A 5354-nucleotide genomic window follows, 5' to 3' on the forward strand; every position below is an offset into this window, starting at 1 on the left:
CTACTGTTGGATTGAATAAGCCCTACTAAAATCATATCTCCCACAAGAAGTCTTTCCTGACTATCCTCATTTCCCCAGCCTCTAGACTGCAAACTCAGTGTGAGCGGGTGAGGTGGCTACTAACTCTGTTGTATTATACTCTCCCAAGCACGGTGCTCTACACACAGTAAGCGCTCGATAAATACCAGTGATTGATAGTACATGTCTTTTCCACGTCGGGGTAGCATGGTATGGGGAATTGGCTCCCAGAGGAGAGTGGCCTCGGATTCACTATGGACTTGACACCAGCAGTCCTCACGAGTGGGAATCGGATCAGGCAGGTACAGGTGATGTACCTGAGATGGCAGCTTTGGCAGCTCCAACCGAGCCGCTCCTGGAAACACCACAGAAACGCAGATGCTTCAACACAGTTGCATCAAGAAAAATGCTATGCTCCCATTTGCCGCTAAAGGGACGTCAGTCGGGTAACTGACGGTTTTTTTACCGCCTGGGCTGTGGAAACCAGTGTCCCTGAGGCCAAGCTATGGCATATTACTGGATATTCTCAGGGAAATTCCCCATAGAAAGCATATGTTTACCTTTTCACCAGAGCATGTCAACACAGTAAATTTACCTTCCCAGTGAGCAGAGCTTCTGGGTCTGGTCTGTTTCTACCACTTGCCGGGGTGGAGGTGATATGCCGAAATAAACACTAATTAAATTTGTGCAGGCTGCAACACTTTGAAGAATAATCTCTAGGATCTCCCAAACTCTCCTCCCAGGTAGTTTGAAAATCAAATATATGACCGAGACATCCTTAGACTTGTTTTTTTCTATTAAAGCACTATCACTATCCTATATCCCTAGCACTATTCAAACAGGGCCTGTTTATTCATCAGCTGACCAGAAGCTACATATATATTGCTCTTTTTGAGATTGCTCGGTGCTTCTCCGTAGAAGGATCTTGATTTTAATAAGGAATCTAAAAGTGACCTTTAGTGACCCCGGTCTCTATAGTGGCTTAAACTGTTCTAGTACCTGAAATTTAATGCTATAGGGCAAGAGAGTATTGGATGGTTTAGATTACTTCTGATAATTACACAACTCTGTTATAGTGTACTCTCCCAAGTGCTTAGTACAGTGCTCTGCACACAGAAAGTGCTCAATAAATACAATTGATTGATATTTATCTGGACTTCTTAATTACAAGGGAGCGTTTTGCAGAATTTAGAGACTATCATCAGTCACTGGGGACCCGTAAAGACGAGTATTCCTGAGCTGGTGTAGAGCTGTTTTGGTCACGTCTCCACTGCCCGGAAATATCGCATGGGGAATTTTCAACTAGTTGTTAAAGATTGTTTTCTAGTGGTTTGGAAGAAAGACCCTCAACAGCTGAGGAATAGAAAAGACACCAAAGAATCCACAGACCCCTAAATGGGATGGAAACGAGGTGAGTCCTACTTAGACTGTGAGCCCCAAGTGGGTCAGGAACCTTGTCCAATCTTATTAACTAAAATCGAATCCAGTGCTTCCCTCTCAGGACTGCACCTGGAGAGTTTCCAGTACTCCACCAGTCTTGCCTTCGGGAGGGAGAGTCAAGCCGAGGCATACCCATTCCATTCCTGGCTTGGGAAGTGGCTAGCGAGTGGAAGGCAATCGGTTACAAGTCAATACTCACCTGTGCTGGGCAGCAGAGGCATGGGACAGAATCGAGAGTGGAGACTGAAGTTTACTATGTGGAAGAACGCAGTGGTAAATGAATTCTGTATTTTTACAAAGAAAACTCTACGGGTACTCTACCTGAATGATTGCAGATGGAGAGTGGGGCATTTTGGGAGAGATGTGTCCATGGAGTCACTATGAGTGACTTGACAGCAGAAGACAAGACTCCAGTGCTTAGAACTAGGCCACATAGTAAAAGCTTAACAAGAACAATAATTATTATGATCATCGAACAATACAAAACATTAAATAGTGAGGGTGGAGAGGGAGGACTGATGCAACTGAAAGCTCTGGTATAGGATGTCAAAATCATGCCCTTGTTTTCCTGATTGAAGTGGGGTCAGCGTTACAGAAGTCCAGCAGAGGACTTGAATTAAAATTTTTCAATCTTTGAAGATTTGCCAAGAAGTATCTGCCAGAGGTAAGGGAGGGGAATCTTACCTTCCTTTTCTCTCTCTCTCTCTCTCTCTCTCTCTTTTATCATCCTGATTCACACCTTCTGGAGCTTTCTACCTGCCTCTGTAGCTGGTGGGCTGGTAGGTATCCAGGGTGACCTCACAAATTACATTTGGGAAGAATTCTGGGGAAACCCTTCCAGAAGTAGACTCTGAGACTCTAGTCAGTCCCCATCTTTACCTTTGATGTCCGGGCCAGAGCCAATGGGTTAAGTGGAGTCATGGGTACCACATGCCCAAGGGAGATCTAAAAACTAATAATCATAATTATGGAATTCATTAAGCACTTGCTATGTGCCAAGCACTATTCGAAATGCTAGGGTAGCTACAAAATAATCAGTTCTCACATAGGGCTCACGGTCTAACTAGGTGGGAGAACACGTTTTGAATTCCCATTTTGCCGATGGAGGAACTGAGGTACAGAGAAGCTGTGACTCGTGTGACTTGCCCACAGTCACACAGTAGGTAAGTGGCAAAGTCAGGATTAGAACCCAGGTCCTCTGACTCCCAAAGTAAGTGTCCCACAGACTTGTACTCTTTCCACCAGGTAACCTTGCTTCTCGGGGAACTTCTGTGTTGGAGCTCTTCCGGGAGTAAAATCCATGACTAATGTGACCGCTGCCTGTTGTTGGGTAGGGATTGTCTCTGTTGCTGAATTGTACTTTCCAAGCTCTTAGTACAGTGCTCTGCACACAGTAAGTGCTCAGTAAATACGGTTGAATGAATGAATGGCAATTCCACATGCTGGATATCGTCATCATCATCAGTGGTGTTTATTGAGCACTTACTATGTGCAGAGCACTGTACTAAGTGCTTGGGAGAGTACAGTATAACAGAGTTGGTAGACTTAATTTCCTGCCCACGACGTGCTTACAGTCTAGAGGGGGAGACAGACATTAGTATAATTATATTACTAATTAGTACAGTGCTCTGCACACAGTAAGTGCTCAATAAATACTATTGAGTGAACGAATAAATAAATTATGGATATGTACATAAGTACGGTGCTGTGGTTTAATTGGGGAAGGTCTCTTGGAGTTACATCATACATGTATCTACATTTACTCTTCTCCCTCCTACGCTCCTCCGGGCTTCTGCTCATCTATCCTGTGACTTTTGCCTTTCATAGGGGAAAACATGGAGGGGATTTTAGAAAAGGTGAATCTTGGTCTAACAGAAACATTTCTCATTCGTCCGAAGTCCTTAGCTCATATTTGCCCTTCTCTTTCTCATGCCACCCCGAATGGAACAAATATGTTTTTAAACTTAATAATTTATCTGTCAATAAGCCCCCGGTTCCTATATACAGTGTTGTCCTTTGATTCAAGATAAAGCCGCTGAGGGCAGCAAATATTTTTCTTTTCCAGGCATTACTTTTTCCCTTGAAATTTTTGTTCACTTAAATCACCTCCAATGATGTGGTTCCTACATGTCTGGTATTTTTGTTTGATTAAATCAATAAATAGGATTAGTGTTTATCCTGTGAATAATACTGTACTGAATGCTTGGGAAATTTCAATTGGTAGCAGACATGATCCCTGTCCTCAAGGAGCTTGACATCTTTAATACTAAGTGTGCATTTTATTTTATCATTAGAAGTCATGGTTCAGTTTAATCTACCTGAGTTTTAAAGAACATATTAACATCTTCCTGTCCCGGGTTATGATGTCATCATGGAACCTTTCAAAATCAGGTAGTGTGGCATACTTTGTTTCAACTGATCCTGGTTTAATTCATTCACTTGTATTTATTGAATGCTTACTGGGTGCAGAGCACTGCACCGAGCAATCGGGAGAGTACAATATAGCAAGAAACAGACAAATTCCCTGCCCACAACGAGCTTAATATTCTCCTATATCATTGACTTCTTAATTCTGCACTGGGAGATTGCCCCCTTACATTAAAACAGGACGGTAGTAGTCCTGCTAGTTGCCAACAATTCTAATTACAACAAGAGAAACAAGTGAGCTTTCTTAATGCCTTCAAATGATCAATTCATATTCTGGAAATGAGAAATTTTGATTGATCCATTTGGTCAGAAGGGAATTTCAGCTTGAAAAACTTTGCTCTCAGTAGAGTGAGGCTTATTAGCTCATGCACTGGATCTCCGTTTTTGTTTCTTTTGACATTTTCTTTATTGCTTGGACTTTTGGCTGTGATTGCTGCATATTTAAGAATCCTATGTAAACAGTATTTCAGGACCTGGAGAGGCGAGCCAAACAGAATCACGCCAATATCCTGGTATCTAGGGGCTATAATTGTTCCCAGACATCTGGTCGGGGACTCCTATAGGTTTTCACCTTCACAGCTCCTTCCATCCAAAACTTATTAAGAACTCTTCATCTTATTCCAACTTACCCAGATGTCAGGATGACTCAGTCAGTAGCATTCTGGCCTCTGGACCATGAAGGTTTTGCGTTTGCATCCCGCAAGGAACCTGGAGTAGCGATATTCTGCTAGAGGGATTCAGAAGTGTTATTACTTAAGGATGAACCTTGAAACTAAAAGACCCCTCTCTCACCTTCTTGAGTTGTTGTTTGCAGAATTCGAAAAGTAATGGCCAAGTCACCATAAGGTCATTAGCTATCATTTTGGGGAATCATGAGGACTGAAGCAGGGCCTGAAGACTGGAAAAAAGCCACAGCGTTATTTGATAACTCTGAAAATACGCACTGAGGTGCACACCAGTGGGTACTGACCCCATCTCCTATAATGTGGGAGTTGGGTTCTCGTGAAACACAGTTTTAAGAAAACATACATTACAGTACTCACTGTGTCCAATGTCATGGGCATGCGCAAACATACACATACAAACATCCACATCCACACAGACACATGCAAACCATTGCTTCCCACATTATGGCAAGTGAATCCAAATGGGTACAGGTTATTGGATGAATGCTCCCTAATGCATGGACAGCAAAACACAAAGTGAAAATCCATTTTTTGGTAGAACTTGTAGGCTAGAATAAAAGAAGAATGGGCTGGTGAGCGTGATTTTAGTGATCAATAGCAATGGTAATTATTGAGTGTTTGCTGTGTGCAGAACACTGGATTAGTTGCTTAGGATATTTCCATTTTTCTGCCTCATCACTGCCTCCTCTAGCCATAATGGATTCTCAGTCTTCACCTCTGAATGCGCATTTCTGTTAAATTTATGCCTTTCACCTTTGGTTAATGTTGCATTCATTTCTTCCA

General features: G+C 42.5%; 1 non-coding gene across 1 annotated transcript; it reads left to right on the forward strand.

Annotated features, from left to right (window-relative positions):
• Positions 1 to 1509: 1509 nt before the first annotated feature.
• On the forward strand, positions 1510 to 1647 carry LOC114815329. Its single transcript, XR_003763093.1, has one exon. It is a non-coding gene; the product is annotated as a small nucleolar RNA SNORA7 (small nucleolar RNA).
• The last annotated feature ends 3707 nt before the right edge of the window (positions 1648 to 5354 follow it).

Source organism: Ornithorhynchus anatinus, chromosome 11 (assembly GCF_004115215.2).
Source record: "Ornithorhynchus anatinus isolate Pmale09 chromosome 11, mOrnAna1.pri.v4, whole genome shotgun sequence".
In the NCBI taxonomy this organism is placed as follows: domain Eukaryota; kingdom Metazoa; phylum Chordata; class Mammalia; order Monotremata; family Ornithorhynchidae; genus Ornithorhynchus; species Ornithorhynchus anatinus.